Raw genomic sequence first — 18,566 nt, 5'->3', positions numbered from 1 at the left:
CCAATAGGTCTCGCTTTTAGGACCTTATAAGTATTTAGTTATGCAGCACAATATCCTTGGTGCAACAACAACTGTTGCATGGCTAAACACTTATAAGGACCCAAAGGTGAGAGCTATTGGCTATGCCAATGCTTGTTTTTATAATGCCCCTTTGTGATCTTTATTCAGTAATACTGTCTAGTTCAGTTTGTTTATTTTCCCATTTGTTTTGCATTTACACAAAAGCTTAGTAATACTTAGTGGAATTAAAAAAGATAGTAGTTTATCCCTCAGAGACGGTAAGAAAGCGCGATGCAAATAGAGTTGAAGTAAGTAGTTGTGCAGTGTCATAGTGCTTAGAATGGCAGGCCCCTGTGCTCCATATCTGTAAATAATGTAATTGGGAATAATTCGATATTGTAGTAGAAGCAAGCCCTACAAAAAGGGACACTCGTGAGCGAGAAGAGGGGAGGGGTGTAAACTTAGGGATGCATATCAAGGAAAGACCAGTGAGAGGAGTAATAAGAAGGGAGGGGCGAGAGTTTTTAAGAGCCCCACTCGTCCTCAACTGCAGTCAGTCCCGATCGGAGAGCCCCTGTGTATGATGAAGAAGGCAGCTGCGGCCGTGGTTGCGCGGGAAAGGTTCGGAGTCCGAGGGTGAGCAGCAGAATCAGGGCGCGCGCTGCGCTCCAGCCGCCGGGGACCTTCTCACTGACGTCACTAGAACAAGAACTCCCAAAACCTTATCCCTCCAGCGGCTTCAAAACAGAAGTCTCCAGAACGTTCTCTGGTCTTCTGGCGCAGTAGCCCTCGGGGACACCTGAATAGAAAGCAAACACAAAAAAATACAAGAGAAGAGGCGAACTTCGTGGATTCAGTGTTTGGTCGTGAATTTCAGTGTCACATCTTGGACGCAGCACACAGCTAGTTTGGTTTGACAGAACGGTAAGATTTATATTGAATATTTTTAACATGTTTGGTAGTGACCTTTAGACATCACGTGAGGTCAACAATAACCATTTATTGATATTGTTTTATTTATCTGGTAAACCGCATAGAAGCTTATATAAACCAAAAGAAGAAGGTATCTTGTAGGGGACGGCCGAATAATGTAGCTCAGGCTCAAACAGAAGCACATGTCGAATGAATAAACTACTAAGTCGAGCAAGAGTCTTCCTTAGTTACTGGGAAGTGTAATTTATTTGTGTCGAGAGTGTAGTAATGGTTGACAAATATGTATATCCAGTAAGAATCCGCAGAGCAGCATTTACGATGATGAAAATATTGGTAGATATTAATTTCACGCGGCACATGGTCGCTCATTACGTGTTGAACGGTGCTGGTGGGTGCACCTGTGCAATTACAAGTGAAACTCCATCTAATGTGAAATAGCGGTGCGGTCCAGGTTTTACAGGGCATACAACCGCACAGAATTAGTTAACGTGGGGGTGAGTGGTATTAAATAGGCAGAGCACAGGTCTGAGGTTTTTGGCTTTGTCAGTGTTTGTTTTATTCTGTTATAGTTTTTGTAGAACGTTATAGTTGGGGTCTTCACACACATTGTTGTTTGTAGTCATCCCTGGCACGGAGGGGAACTACTTTGCTTGTGGCTATGTTTCCTGTGAAAGAACAAAATGCTGTCACTCACAGTGAAGTAACTAAGCGGTTGAAGTGGACTGATTCATTCCTCCAACTTGCATGAGGTAGTGGGCAGAATTAAATTGTGCCTTTTTAGAGCTCTCCCTAGCGAGAGACACTAGGGCTGCGAGTGATTTTATTGGCTTTTACTTCTGGCATATGTACTGGTGAATTTGTGTGTAAAAACGGCAAAATAGCGTTTTTATGACTTTTTAAACTGGGGGGCTCTAAATAGTGATTTTAGCTGGGGAATTGATACAGGCACACTGACACCTTCTCTCACGCTGTATTTTCTTTGCCCTGCCTCGCCCAGCCGTCTTTGGGGAATTGCTGTTTGCGGCGGTGGGCGCCATCTTAGGTAGGGCTGGGGCTGCGCTCTAGTCGCGCTGCCCTCCCACCCTCCTCACACACTATAAAATGTGTATTCCGGCCAGACGGCGCAGCGGGCTGGCGCAGCGGGCGCGCCGGATGCGCGCCGAAGCCGCGCCTAAGCCAAGCCCGTCTGCGCCCGTCCGCGGCCGCCCGGGGACAGGGGCCACGACCCCTGCCCAAATTATCAGCGAGGCCCCAGACTCGAGTGGAAACATTACCTATACAAGTCGCGACTTGCTGGATTTAATTGGTAAGACGACCACAAATACATTCGATTGTGCTCACATGGGTCCGATGGATACTTACGGCCCATTTAGTTGTTACAACTGTAGATGGGAAAGTACCCCTACACTGAACCCTGTGAAATTACATCTATACACATTTCCTCTTAAATGCATCTATATGAATGTAAGATCACTACCCAAACATTCTACGTATATCTGGGACCTTCTTAATGAACATCAATCTGATTTAGTGTGTTTATCTGAAACATGGCTTGATGACCACAACATCCCAGATATAGTTATATCCCTTCCCCCGGACTATAAGATACTGAATGTTAACAGAGTTAAGAAAAAGGGTGGCGGTGTAGCTCTACTGTTCAGAGACCACCTTTCATGCAGACAAGAGAGTATCGTACCGGTTGATAATTATGATGTTCTGGCATTTACGGTGTCCATAAACACCAGTGTGCTATTTGGAGGCATTTTAATCTATAATCCTCCGGGCTCCACATTAAACTTTAGTTCACAGTTACTCACACAGATCATGCCTGTCTGTTTGAAGAACAAGAACATCCTCCTCCTTGGAGATTTCAATATACATCTGGATAACAGCAGTAGCTCCTTGACGAACCTATTAGTGGAAGACATGACTATCCTGCAGTTATCTCAGAGAGTCCATCAACCAACACACATTGCAGGACATACATTAGATTTGATATTTTCTAATATCGAATCTATTGATATTGACCCTTTAATCCCTTTGGTATGGACCGATCATTATATGATCACCTTCCGCATTAATCTCCCCATCCCCCAGACCAAAAAACACAGTGCATTCATAGCAAACATGAGAAATTGGAAATCTTTCACACTTGACAAATTCAGTAATCATTTTTCACACCCCTCCTGCACAAGTACTAATATCCATGAGGAAATAGACCTTCTTCATAATAACATTAAAAATGCACTTGAACATTGCTCGACCACCCAATCCCGTCACAAACCAGGCAACAAAAAATCAGAGAGATGGTACGGACCTGAGCTCAAACTCTTAAAAATAAATTGCACCTCCCTTGAGCATAAATGGAGAGTATCTAAGACAGATGAGACCAAAGACAGTTTCAGGAAAGCTCAAGCACTTTATCATAGAGAGATCAGAAAGGCTAAAAAGGATTACTTCACACGCAGAGTATCCGAGAATAAAAATTCATCAAAAGAACTTTTTAAAATTGTTAGAGAATTATGCAACCCAACTAATCTCTCCTTACATCTTACTCCCTCACAGGAGAACTGTAATAAGCTCAATGATTTTTTCTGCGAAAAAATTGATACCATCTATGCCTCTTTTCCAAAACCAAGGACGGAAAAAAACGAACAATATGTACCAACTGTTGCACATACCATCTGTCATACTTTTGGCCCTTTCTCAGAAGAGGATGTAGAAAAAGTCATGCTTGAGGTCAAGTCTGGTTCACCACTTGACCCATGTCCACATCACATTTTCTCCCAGCTTACCCCTGTAATATGTCCAGTAGTTACTAGAGCACTCAATCTCTCCCTTAGTTCTGCCGAATTCCCAAAATCATGGAAACAGGCCCTAGTTACCCCTTTAGTAAAGAAGGCTGGGGCAGATGTTAACAATCCGGCCAATTACAGGCCAATATCCCAGTTACCTTACTTATCAAAGGTCCTGGAAAAGTTGGTCAACAGACGACTTTCCACATTTCTGGAAGTTAATGGTTTGCTGGACGCTTCACAGACAGGGTTCCGGACAAACAATAGCACCGAAACTACACTCTTAGCGGTGACAGACAGTATTAGGACCAAGGTGGATCGAGGTAGTACAGTCGCTCTGATACTCCTTGATTTATCAGCGGCTTTTGATACCGTACCCCACCATCAATTATTGAACACCTTGGCAGAGAAAGGAATTCAAGATAAAGCACTAGGATGGTTACAATCGTTCCTAGCGGATCGAACCCAATCAGTTCGCTTGGGTGACTATACATCCCCTCCGCGACCTATAAAATACGGAGTTCCCCAGGGGGCGTCGTTGAGCCCAACTCTGTTCAACGTGTTCGTCTCCTCGTTGGCAACCATCGGCAAAAAGTGGGGTGTCGAAATGTGCTCCTACGCGGATGACACCCAGCTGATGGTCACCATTGATGGAAATGATGACTCTAAAACTAGATTGACGAACTGCCTGACTGAACTGGCAACTTGGATGCAGGACCATTGTCTTAGACTTAATGCTGACAAATCTGAAATTCTATTGTTCGGCAGAGGCACACAGGTCTGGGACAACAGCTGGTGGCCGAGCGACTTGGGCTTGCCTCCCAACCCGACTATAAAAGCTAAAAATTTAGGAATAACACTGGATAAGGACTTATCTATGAAATCTCATGTCTCCATAGTTTGCGGCAGAGGCTTCGGCCTTCTGAAGATGCTTAGACGACTCTTCCCTTGGGTTCCGACAGATTGCAGGAAAACATTAGTCCAATCACTATTGATGAGTAGGTTGGACTACGGTAATTCACTGTTTGTGGGAATGGCAGACTACCTCTTTTCTAAATTGCAGATGGTTCAGAATGCCGCTGCCAAAGCCATCTGTAATAAAAGAAAATATGACTCAGCCAAAAACTGCATGCGTGAGCTCCATTGGCTTCCAATGCGACAACGAGCCATTTTCAAACTGTTGTGTATTTCACACAAAGTACTCTACGATACAGGCCCCATCATCCTACATGACATGATCAGATTTCATAAACCCTCTAGAAACCTACGATCTATGACGTCAGGAAGAGCATCCATCACCCGAGCTCGGACTGTCAGGATGGGAGAGCGGGCCTTCTCTCACATTGCCGCAACAAAGTGGAACGAGTTACCCCCTAAACTCAGAACAACTGACTGCTTCCTTTCATTTAGGAAACAACTAAAAACATTCCTCTTCCCCAGGCCAGATCAATAATTCTCAGTTAGGGCTGCCGTGAAATCACTTGCAACTTTTCCTCAGCGCCGTGATGTCCTTTTAGGATGAATGTTAGCGCTTTACAAATAAAATAAATACAAATACAAAAATACAAATACACAACGAAAGGCCAATAGATCAAGAGAGCTGTCTGCCAGCCCCATCAATACATGCATTATATATATGCAATTTTAGTAAAATCAGAAAGTCTTGGCTAATGTCAGACTTAAAAAAAGAAATGTGGTCCCCTAGCCCAATCATTACTGTTTGAATGACAACTAGGGGTGACTTTTGACAAGAGGTGTGCCATAGATGTGAAGAAAATTATGTGAAATATATTACAAATATGAGTATTACTACCCCACAGCTCTGTGGGTGTTCACCTAATTAGCATTGCATGCCCATAACACCAACCCTGATCCTGCCCTTGCAACATCCTCTAGTCTGTTTCTAACAGATAGTGCTTATCTGTGTATTGTGTGTCTCTATATTTTTGTTGGTGAGAGTTGGTACAATTCACATTCACAATTTTCACTTATGATTATGTGCTGTTTCACCTTTGTGAAACAAGCATCAATTGCAACATTATTTAAGCATACATCTGATGTAAGCCTGAAGAAACATTGTAAATTGGGCCCTTAATATGTAAAAACTGGCTTCTGGGGTTGCAATTATACAAAATATGTAGTATCCACACATTTTCACTATTCACTACTGTCAGGATAGCGCCGTGATATCCCATTGGGGATGATTGTTTGCGCTCTATAAATACCTTAAATACAAATAAAATTTTTATGTATGTGTGTGTGTGTGTGTGTGTGTGTGTGAAGTATTGAACTAATCAACAAACATAACCCAGTTGCAAATCTTGTTTGCAAAAAATATAAAATACAAGTGCAGATAAAACGTCTTCGCTGTGTATGTATATATTTAATGTGGAATAGATAGGATGTATAATGTCACGTTATTCATAAAATATTATGGAAATTACCACGATATGTGCTTACCAAAAACAGGCAGAAATAATTCAATAAATTAGTGTAAAAAAAACGACCACAGTGCATATTCTGTTCAGAGCTTGCATTTTTTTTCTCCATGCTTATGTAATGTTTTTCATACATGTTGTGGTTGTTTTTGTGACTACAAACTGTCAGCTGCAGTGCATCCCCATATTTCAGACACCTGAAATCAACGACTTCTTTATTAAAGGCTCGCTGGAAAACAGAGGTGAGGAAGACATTGGCAATTGTAGTATAGTGGAGAATGAGTTTGTAGACTTGTATGACAGCATCCCATGGTCTCAAAGGTATGCATGTGATCGATAGTGGTTGATTCATATTTGTTTATTTTATTTTATTGAGTTTTGTATAGCGTGAACTTGGTCCGTAGGTATCGGAGCACTTTACAGAGTTGGTAAGCAGCAATTTAAGCTCTAGCTAGTCAGAAAGAGATTGCTATGGTTATAAAGGCAGAGGAATGTCTAGCAGTCAAAGCTCATTAGAGCATTGGGAATGTTGAGAGTTCCATTGAAGACACTGTGTGACAAAGTGCTAGTAATGGCTAGCATAGACCTTTTACCCCACCAATCCAGTGCTTGCCTTTCTGATTCACGATGTTTAATTTAGGATATCATACTAGCAGCGTCTCCAATATTAGAGTGTGGGGGCGTTGCCCCCTATATTTCTCCCCAGCCCTATTTTAATGTAAATAAATCTACAGTTTAAATATTTTTTCCTAGCTAGGGGGGCTATGCATTTTGTTTTCATATTGACAACAAGCCAGATTACTTATTGATGAGTGGGTGGGGCTTACTAAATACAATACAGGCTCACCAGGTTGTCAACTTACACACTTCAAAGTGTGCATGTCAGGTTGGCTGACTGCCTTTCAGCGAGCAGCCTGACATGCGCACTGGAGGCCTCTCACCATCTGTGCATAGTAAGGAGGGTGGGGCGGGCAGCCACAGTTCCCTGCACTCAAAATGAGCGCTGGGTTCACGTGCCCGATCCAAGCCTGGCGCTGTTCTCAGCAAGGGCGCAGCGTCTGGATTAATCGGGACTTGCAGCACTAATATCTTTGCACGAGGAGTCCATTGAGAGAGTTGTGGTTGTTCCAGCCACTTTCCATCCTGATTATAATTGTTATGGCCTTTGCTGTTAAGGTAACTTAACAAAAGGTCTCTTCAAAAAAGAACTCAAAGTACTTCTTCTCGACAAATACTGGGGTACCTTATGCCAACTCTGATGATTGCACTGTCATTTTATTTATTTGCTTCCTCATGTATATTTGCTTGCTGTATTTCTAGTGTTTTTCCGCACAATCATTCTTTTATCTTCACCCCATTGTAAAGCACTCTGATACTCTTGGGTCCAGCAGCGCTATATAAAACCTTTGAAATAAATAAATAAATAAACTCCAGAGAGTTAGAAAGGTAAGATTTCAACTATGTACCTGTTTAGATTACCTAAAATGAATGACTGTATTTGGCCAGTAGATGGCACCATGCAATCACATTTGCACAAATTGATCTTGATTGTGTAACGCATGCATAATTAAAATTACTTTTCTATCATTAATTGCAAATGCATTTTTGTATTATCTATTGACTTTTATCTCAGTTTTTATAGCTGACTAATGCTTGCATAGTATGGTCGAATAGTCCTCTTCTTCTACACAAAACATCTTGCCCTTAGTCAGATCCATAATGTTGTAGGGCACACCAGGGTTTCCCAGTGGCTGATTCACCAACTGAAGCGACATTAGACAGTATCATGTGCATAGCTAGCATTGGTGAGCAGGTGCAGTGTCACCGTGGCACAGAATTCTGAGAGGCTCAGTTAACCTTGATAAATGCTTTCTTTTACTACTCCAGTCAGAGGGTCAGCAGCAGTCAAAGGGGCTATTTTCCGTACTTGCGCCTGGACTCATGGCATCCTTGCTACGCAACTTAACCCCGGGCGGAGCTGGCGTAATTGCTCTACGCAGAGTTCTACGGAGTTGGGCAAAAACTATACCCCTTCTAATTAAATATATATTTTAAATATATTAATAAGATAGCAATAAATACACTTACCTTATACGTGGCGTCTGTGGACTGCCCTCCTTGCTATGGTCTCTGCAAACCCCTATGTCATACGTACATCGTGGTAGGACTGTGCGCGCATGCGCAGTTCTACCACATACGTATGATGTAGCGGCCTGCAGAGACTACGGCGAAGAGGAGGAGGGCAGCCTCGAAATGCCTCATATAAGGTAACTGTATTTATTTTTACATCTTATTTATTTTATTATGTTATATATTTATTGGGGGGAGTGGAGGCGGGGAGCTAAAGGTGGGGGCCCGGGGCTCAGAACTCCGCTCCGCTGCCGAGTAGGAGTTTTGCCTACACGAACGCGGAGTAGGCAAAAATCTGCAGGCTCCGCAAGCAGAGCGGAGTTCTCCGCCCACCGTTAACGCTACTGGACGGATGTATGACGTTACAACCCATACTTTTACAACGCCTACCTTTACATCGCAAGTTTTACAACGCATACCATTACAATGCATAATGCTTTTGGGCGCTGGATAGTGAATAGTTTAATTTACTATTCCAACGCCAGTCCCCGTGGACACTAGGGAAGGTTATTGGATAGTAAATTAACCTATTCCCTATCCTAGAGCGCCCCCAAGCGCTATGCGTTGTAATAGTTTGCGTTGTAAAAGTTGCGTCGTAATGGTAGTGCGTTGTAAAAGTTTCGTTGTAACGGATGTTTCCCCTACTGGACAGTATCAACTAACAACAAGTGATTCCCTTCTCCTCCCCCTCGCCCAGACCCAAGAGAGCATGTGTCACACAAACACTGAGTCATAAATCAATACAATGGCAGTTAGTGTTGCTTTAAATTACCACACATAAGCCAGGCCTTTCCCACATTTCTCCAGGGACGTGAAAGAATATGTAGCGCTTCTCCTGGGCTTCAAGTGCCCCAATACATTATTAGTGCTGGTTGTGTTTTGTGACCCAACCATGATGGCAAGCAATGTTGTGAGTCATCAATTAGGGGCTTCCACAATGTGTAAAATGTGTCTCGCTCATTTAAACGTGCCCCTCTTATGGATCTTGTGTGGTGAGAGCCCCAGAGGACATCCCCTTTACTTATTTCATCTTAATAACTTCCAGTACATTGATATTCCATATTCTGCTGGACCATTCGTCGGCAGATGGAAAAAGTAATCATTTGCCACATTGCATTTGTCTTCTTTGCTGCCAACCACATATAGAGCACCACATGTAGAGCCAATTCCTTTTTCTCACAGCCCCTCCATTCCATTCCACCAGGTCATAGGCCCACGTTATCACCACCCCAGGAACATCTAGTGTAGGCTGACCTACAACTCTCTTGATAGGGCCTTGCATTTATTTCACTAGGGAATTTCACCACATATGAATATCTCCCACCGCCATCGCTTCCAACAGTGTACTTGTCCAGTATAAATGACACATTTCTCTATTCTGCACACTTTTTAGGCCCGCTTGTTTTTGTGTTTGCCACTGTTCTTGTGTTATACCATTCTCTAGAGCTTCCCCCTTGTCAGCCCACTGCATCAAGCTTTTCGTGTTTGATAGTGCTGCCTGGCAGAGGAATTTAAGATGTCATGCGTGATGACTGGTTTCTCAAGCGGTACTTAATTCTTGGTAAGTGCTTCCTTATCAGTGGAAGACGTCACACAATGCATTGTCTACAAACACTGAAGCCTTATGAATTTCCTATGGTGAACTTTTGTTTTGGTACATGCATCAATTGATTTGAACTTCACTCCCCCCCCCCCCGTGAAAGAGGTCTTCCAAAAAGCACCATAGTCCATTTCTCCATTATGCATAGACAAAGCTGGCATACAGTCAGCGTTACTGTGTGTGAGGGTGTAAAAAAAAGACATAGAAATCTGGTAATCCCGGTCTATTGTGATATATTATTCCAAATGTCTCTTAATGAACCTATGACCTCCAGCGCGTAATCCACAGCTGATACAGGAGGAGATCCCAATTTGTGTGGCCTATAAGGGCTCTTTCCATGTGGAGCTAATGTTTTTTCTGAGGCTCTCCACAAACTCTCAACTTCTGCCCATAATTGGGCGGCCTTACAAGAGGTCCCTAAATTGCGAAGACCGAGTCCGAATCAACCACTTCCCCACGGAATCCCCCAGCAGCCATTTGCATCACCTTTCACGAGAATCTGGATCTCATGCTGTCCAGTATAAAATAACCACCTGGGTTTTGTGGGTCTAACACATTGTGCAATGGAATAGGTACCTATAATGCTTGAAAGATATCTTGCTGCCAGAGATTCATATTCACTTATACTGCAGCTACCCTACTCAGCCAGGAGATAACACCAGAGACACCATTTAAGGTCTCCTAAGATCTGCTATCAGTGGTGAGTAATTTTCCTTATACAGCTCTGGCACTGTGGGAGTTGTAAAAATGCCCAGGTCATTTATTTTCCTGCTTGTCTATTTAATTTTTCCAGTATTTCTCGTTGCCTTGCTGTAGCTCAAACCCCATAATTTCAGTTTAATAATGTTCACCTTGAATCCTAAAATATCCCTAAATGCTCTCAAAATCTAGAGTGTCTTCTTACATAGAATTTTTGGTTTTCCACAGTAAATAATATGTCATCCACAAAAATGTGTATCTTTTGTGATGATCCCCCACAAAGAGCATCCCCTGTAAATCTTGTGTTTTCTTATTTTTTATGCTCATTGTTTCATTGATAAAACAAGGTGAAGCAGAGATGTGGGCTTTCATGCCTTCTTCCTCGATATAGCGTAAAGGCCTCTGCTCCATCCCTATTCATAAGCACCCTAGCAAGAGTGTGTGTGGAGTTGGTCCAAACATATTTTTATACCTGTGCTTTGTCCAGTCTTTTTTTCACCAGCACATTGTAGAGGTCTTCATAGAAAGATGGAAGGATCCAGGGAAAGCGTTAGTGCCCATAGAATGTTCTAATGTGTGTTCACTTCAAGGATTTGAAACCAACTTTCCTGAAACCATTTGAGGGATTCTAATTCCAAAATCCTGCATGTCAGATCACCTTATCCCCAGAGTATATGCCTAAGAAGGTGGACTCTTCCTTAGAGAAAGTGCTAGATACTTCTACTTTTGCCTTCAAGTAAGAGACTTTTACATCCTACGCTCATTCTCATGAGAGATTTTTGTGATGATTGGACCCATCTCATGGGATAGCAAAGAGGGGGCACCCCGTTTGTTATGGTGTCTGATGCTGCAAGATATTAGTTATTGATCAACGTCTGGGTGGCGGACCCTTCTTCTAGAACAATGTTCCGTACATTATCATTCCTTGTCTAAAAGCTCTCTAGCCTCTACCAAGAGGACTGTTTAAAACTGGCAGCTGAGCAGTGGCAAGTGGCGTATTCGGGCACATGACACCCCAAAAGTCAGAACTGTGTTTGAGAAGGAGTGTAGTCTGTAGCATCCTCATGTGTTTATCCGTCAGTGTTTACTTTTGATTTTTTTCTCCTTTTTGCATTTTGCTGATTTAGAGCAGTGTTCTATTTTTTTGTTTGATTTAATTTTCACTGAATGTTTGTTCTCCATTGTTTTTTTTTTTAATGGGCCGACTTGCCACATTGGTTGGGTACTTCAGTCCATGCCATCTTCCACTGTTTATCCTGTATATTGGTGGTTTAGTCTTCTTATGCCAAAGAAATAATGAAATATGCCAGTTGGCAAACAATGTCACTTGGAATTGCTGCTTTACTGGCTATATCTGTTATAAATCGGCCACCCTGTACTGTGAATGTTAAGTAAAGCTTCTTTGGGTACCGACTTTAACAACCTATTGTGTATACAGTACTGCACAAACAGTGATAGAAGACATTGTCTTTATAACTTTTAAGTTATACAGATAATATATAAGATGTTGAACAAGAACAATTTTAATTCAGTAAGATATGGAGCATTTTTATGTGTTTCAATATTTTAAGTCTACACTTTCAAAATTGCTTTATAAACCTTCTTGCTTTCTCTAATTTGCTTATAAATGCATCATTTGCCCATGTGTTTTTGAAAAATGTCCTAGAGGGAGAACCTCTCTGTTTCATAGTTCACCCACTAGCTCGTTGATGTCTCCTAAGTCCATGCAGGTAGCCTTTAAGGAAAATGCTACAGATATGTCCTTGTCAATTCCCAGCCACATAGTAGCCAGTTATCTAAGTGCCTGAGTCAGTGTTGCTGTACATGCTGTTTACAAACACTTTACATCTCACCAGTGTACCAGTCATCCAATGGGTGCCCTGGACCCGTTTCCTTTAAATGTTCAATGGAATTTGGGACAAAAGTAATATTAACTCAAAGGTGAGGATGAAAAAAAAGTTCATCTGTAAATGGAGATTACCCCTGTGGTCCTCTAGAGCACATGGCCAACTTATAAGGGGACCAACAGATATCAACGGTGTTCTTTCTCATCAAGGGAGATTCAAATGGAGGCTCAGAACAAAATCCTGTACTGTCCAGCTCACCTCTGCCCACTTCCGAGACTGAAGCCCACATTTGCAAAAGCTGTGGGACTGCAACACAAAGGACAGAGCAGGGAAGCTAGCTCACAATTCAGACACCGTCTACAGGCCAAAGTCCAGATAGTTTTGTGCTCTTGCTTGCTTCTAGGTCGATTTGAAGTGCTACGTAGACGATACAGTGATCTTGAGTGGGCTCTTTTTCCTTGAGCAGGCCTTCATACGAAAGGGCCACAGACGTTGTCCACAAAGTTTGTGTCAGCAGAGGTCAGTCCACATCCTCTTCCTTGCAAGGATAGAGCATCTTGGGTGACCCTGTAGATCTGGCCATATTCTTTGTCTAGAGCTTTGTAGCAATACAGGGTTGTACATCTGGTCCACATCTTCCTCAATGCAAGTATAGGGAATGAAAAAAGGAACCAAATCTCTTACTCCTAGTTGCCACTAAATATTCAAAGTTGTGAACACTGGAGGGAAAACCAGTTCCCAATCACAGTGTCTTCCACCTTTGAATTTCAAGTAACTGCCTAATTGACTTGAAAGGCATCTTCCCATGCTTTACCCAAAGCAGATTGGGAAGAGAAATGTGAGGGAACCAGAGAGTCAGGCTTGTGCACTGACCCACATGTCCTAGATGGTTTGTTGTTTAGGCTTGGGTAATTCTCCATTTCTGGTGCTTCCATGTTCTCTCCTAGATTGTGGCAGTATGATGGTATCGGTTTTTATGTGTATACCGTACACACTCTACTCCTCTCTCCTGGTGCCCAATATTTAATGTCACTCAGACCATATCTGGATCCACCATGAATGCCAAAGGTGTACTCAAGGCAAGCCTGCCTTGGCGACAGGATAAGACATGCTGCCTAGATGGCCAGGATCAGCTGCAGCTCTTTTGCTGTCCAGATAGTCAAATATGGGTACTTCACCTCTACGTTAAATAACTGTTTCCTAATATTGCACAGTGCATCCATTGCTTGCAGCACTTCAGTCTTGTTAAGACAGGAAAGTCCTCTTTGTGGTAGTGGATGTGCACCCCTTCCCTGAGTGCCCAAATGTACTGATGGCTGGATCCCTAATGATGAGGATTTTTGTTGTCATAGGCAATTGAACAACTGAAGAAGGCACTCTGCAAGCACCTGTACTGAAAACACCTGACAACAGTCAGCCTATTCATTACACAGACGGATTCCTTGTTCAAAGGAGTTGGAGCAATGTTAGCTCGAGTGGATGAGAAAGATAGAGACTGTCTGGCATATTTTATTAGTAGAAGCTTACTATACAGAGAACAGAACTGGATGGCTATTCACAAGGAGTGCGTTGCCATAGTGTGGACCTTGCCTAAGTTCCACTCTTAGTTGTTTGGCACTATGTTTGTGGTGCAAACAGATCATAAGTCACTGACATGATTGATGGCTATGAAGGGAGAGAATTCCAAGTTGTTGAGATGATAACGTTTTTTTCAAGAGATAGACTGTGGGGTGGGGTGGAGTGCAGAGCTCGATTGAGCCATGGGAATGCCTACAGTTTCCCATCAGTCTTAACGATCCGACCACTCAACCTCTCCAGGTTAGGAGTTGGTTCGGGTTGTACTGATCTGGAAGGGACATCTGTTGGGATGGAAAATTCCTCTTCATGGTAATCGGTGTACACCCCTGCCATGAGAGCCCAACTATACTGAAGCCTGGATCTCTAATGCAGATTTTTTTGTCATAGGCAAACATGGATCATGCATTTGCACCATGACTTAGGCCTGCCTCACAGATTGCGGTCTTGTTAGATGGGGAGGGGTGCCAATAGCGCTAGTCACACAGAAGTGGAAGTTTACTACTTTCCCCAAGAGTTATGCAGGAGTTATGTGAAGAGCTGCGCAGCACAAAAGTAGTGTGCCTGCGCTGGGTGTATGAGTGCCAGGGAAGGGTATCATACTGGGATAATGCATTATTTTTTTTTTATTTTTTTTTGTTCCAAGACCTTTATTAAACATATGCACGATAAAATAACACAGCTGAAAGCCCACATCCTTAATATATAAGGTCGGCAGCGTACTGTCACATGCGAACCTTGGGTTGTCGCGCCTCGGTTCTGTAGTGTTACGTTATCACACAGCAAGTCGCCTACAACCACTTAGGGCCGGCCGCGTGCATTATGCTATTTGTCTCAGTGTTTTACTCTATACAGTATAAACAGTAAACAGTAAGTCAACTCAACTGGATCATTCCACTACTGCTCTCCTCAACCAGTGTGTATTGTCGCGATATTTTAAATGTGACACTAAATGTGCTAGTGTACAGTACCAAGAAACCTTAGCTGCATTTTGAAATCGCCTGGAATACACTCAATCCGCACTGTGCGCATTCAAGTACGTTGTTAGGTATACCCAATAGTCCTTCGGCCGAGATCTAGCTGGCAACATTTCTTCATATGTACATAGAGTGTCTTGACAATAAACCAAATCTCTCAGCCATTGTTTAGTTGATGGTGGTTTCTTGCTCTCCCAATGCATTGACACCTGCCGTTTAGCCAGTAACAGTGCCACTGCGCAGAATCGACGTTTTGTTGCTGTCACTGCACCCAGTAGTCCCAATAAACAGCAGCGTGCAGTACAGTCTACAGTGACTCCCACCATGTCAGATAACATAGATACCAACTCAGTCCAGTATTGTTGTATCTTTGGACATTGCCAAGCTAAGTGTATAAAGTCGGCTGAATCATATCCGCATCTTTTACATTTTGCATCCACACGCAGGCCGAATTTATGTAGTCTGGTCGGGGTATAGTACACCTGATGGATGTATTTGAAGTGGATAATTCGTAGGTTGCCATTTGGTGTGAGTAATCTCGTCAGTGTGCATGTGACCTCCCAGTCTTTATCTGTAAGTGGTGTTTCCAGTACCATGTCCCATCTTTCCCGTGCTCGTGTAGCCTTGTGGCCTATTTCTGACTGCATTTGTGCATAAAGTCGTGATACGAGATGCCTAGTGTTGGGTGAAGTCAGAACAAGCTGAAGTGCCTCCAATGTGGGCGGTTCAGCCGGAAACGTGGTAAAGTGTTGTCTGATCGCGGCTCTTAGTCTGTGTATTGTGAAGGTGAAGAGTAAAGAGGGGTTCTGCACGAAATTTAAGTCTTGGTCAGACAGGAATACACCGTCCCTGTACAGGTCCCCCATATTCACTATTCCCACCCGTTTTAGTAAATTCATGCCTACTGATTCTGTTGTAACAGAGATATTAGGATGATGGTGTAACGGCAATGCTGGCGCGTAGAGTGGAAGTTTGTCCGCCAGTCTGCCTAGTTGTCTCCAGGCCGCGTTTGTGGCATCAATAGTGTTAATGTCTTTGCCATGTAATGGAGGCCTATTGTGAGTGATGATAGCATCGAGTGGGACCGGACTAGCGTCTCCCTCCTCCACCGCCACGTGAGTTAGATAAGGTGTCGGGTGGTACCAGTGATTTGCGTAATGCGCCTGTGCACAAAGGTAATATAGCAGTAGATCCGGAACTCCCCATCCCCCGCTTGCATGTGGCAGTGGCAGAGTCGACAGTTTAACGCGTGCTTGTTTACCCGCCCAGATTAGTTGTAGCACTAGTTTAGACATTCTGTTAAATACTTCCTTTGGCGGCGGTATCGGTATATTGTTGAATAGGTACAGGAGCTTAGGTAGAACCACCATCTTAACAATTGCTATGCGGTCAGCCAATGACAGTGGAAGCTGAATCCACCTCCTGATCCTGTCCTCCAAATTGTCTATGGCCCTGCCGTAATTCGTTCTAATCACCAGCTCCGGGTCACGGTGGAACCAGATTCCTAGATAGCGCACTGGGTCCGTGTGCCATTCGAGCGGATATTCGCTCGAATGCGGCGTTGTCGTGTCTGTTAGTGGAAATAGCAGGGACTTGTCCCAGTTTATCTGTAAGCCAGAGAAACCTCCGAATTTAATGTACAACCTAAGTAGTGGATCCAGGTTTTTGGCCGGATCTCGCACATATAGAAGCATATCGTCGGCGTACAGCGAGATATGCAGTGGCCTGCTGGGGAACTGGAGCGCCAGGTGATGGTTTCTCTGCCTGACCAGACACGCTAGGGGTTCTAGCGCAATGGCAAAGAGGAGGGGAGAGAGTGGACATCCCTGTCTTGTCCCGCGTTCTATGTTAAAAACGTACGATACGTAACCATTGATTTTGACTCTAGCAACAGGTCGAGTGTACAGCAATTGAATCCACTGTGTGAATATGGGGGGAAATGCCATTCTCTGAAGTATAGTTAACAAATACGACCACTCAATGGAGTCAAAGGCCTTTGCTGCGTCCAGCATCACTGCCACTGCTTTAGTCGAGGGTGCAAGGTAGTGAGAAACTGCAAACAACGTCCTAGTGTTGTGTGCCGTATTCCTCGAGGGGATGAACCCAGATTGGTCCGGAAGGACTAGATTAGGCATGAGCGGTTGTAATCTCGTGGCTAGTATTTTGGCAAGGATCTTTGAATCCACATTTAGTAACGACAAAGGCCTATACGAGGCGCAGTCCGTGCCGTCTTTTCCCGGTTTGAGTAATGCAATGAGCATGGCTTCCCGTAGTGTAGCCGGCAATATCTGAGCTTCGTGTGCATCCCCAAACATGGTGACTAGACGGGGGGCCAGGAGATCCGCATAGTTCTTATAGAATTCACAAGTGAATCCGTCAGGTCCTGGCGCCTTGCCGCTCGGCAGGGACCGGATCGCCTCAGTAATGTCCTCTACCGTGACCGGGAGGGCCAGGTATTGCCTCTGTGCGTCCGATAGCCACGCAATGGCGATATCATCCAAGTAGTCCAGAGTGTCTTGCGTTGTGGCCACAGGACATGACTTGTACAGCTCTCCGTAGTTTTGAACAAAGCATTGCAGGATGCCCTGTTGATCCGTATATGATACACCATCCTTTCCCTTCACCTGTGTGATGATAGTTGACTTCCGGCCCGCACAGATTTTGGCCGCTAACACCTTCCCCGGACGTCCTCCCTCCCCATATGCTCTCGCGATTTGCTTTTTACTGAGATATTTGATTTCATCCGCCACAAATTGACCGTGTTCTGTTAGGGCATCTCTTATTTCACTAAGAGTTGATTGTTGGTGTGAGGCCTCGTAGTGTTTCTCCAGTGCCTGTAATTTAGTTTCACATCTGGATATTTGTGTTCTAATATCGCGCAGTATACCTGCGGTCGTGCTAATGCACACACCATGTATGGTGGCTTTAAACGCTTCCCACAAGAGGCCTGCATCGTCCGTGGAGTCCTTATTGAGAAGAAAAAATTCACGAATTGCTTTCTCGATTGTGTCTGCGTAGATTGTATCTGTGAGCGCTGCTGCATTAAATTTCCAGCTATATGGAGGAGGCGTGTAATTGGGGATGTTCAGGGACAGCTTAACCGGGTTGTGGTCCGATAGTGTTTTAGGCATGTGTGTTATCGCGCTGGTCCACAATAGTGTATCTTCCGATCCCAACCAGTAATCTATACGCGACCAGCTGCCATGTACTACTGATGTATGCGTGGCCTCTGTCGCTAAAGGGTGTCGCACTCTCCATATGTCTTTGATGTTTAATTCCTCTATTATATCGTGTAGTTTGTCGCGAGCCCTTGTGTGATGTTCGACCGTGTTGCCCGACCTGTCCATGTTGTCATTTAGTGCAATGTTAAAGTCCCCTCCCCACAACAGAGTATGCGTGTCTTCGGGACAAAGCAGTTGCCAGATCTCATTAAAGAACTCCGGGTCGTCCGTGTTGGGACCATATGTGTTGACTAACGTCACCTGTCTGCCCCTCACCCTGCCTTTTAGTATGACATAGCGACCATTTGCATCTTCCTTGACAGCATCAACAGTGAAATGTGTGCCTCTTCG

General features: G+C 43.8%; 1 protein-coding gene across 1 annotated transcript in view; it reads left to right on the top strand.

Annotated features, from left to right (window-relative positions):
- The first annotated feature begins 553 nt into the window (after positions 1–553).
- Positions 554–18,566, top strand: part of IGFN1 (immunoglobulin like and fibronectin type III domain containing 1) — a 392,344-nt gene continuing 374,331 nt past the window's right edge. The window contains exon 1 of the mRNA XM_078644199.1: positions 554–924. The gene's annotated coding sequence lies outside the window, so the exon portion shown is untranslated. The remainder of the gene's footprint in view (positions 925–18,566) is intronic.

The sequence above is a fragment of the Lissotriton helveticus genome, chromosome 5_1, assembly GCF_964261635.1.
Source record: "Lissotriton helveticus chromosome 5_1, aLisHel1.1, whole genome shotgun sequence".
NCBI lineage: Eukaryota > Metazoa > Chordata > Amphibia > Caudata > Salamandridae > Lissotriton > Lissotriton helveticus.
This window is presented reverse-complemented; position numbering and strand designations above follow the sequence as displayed.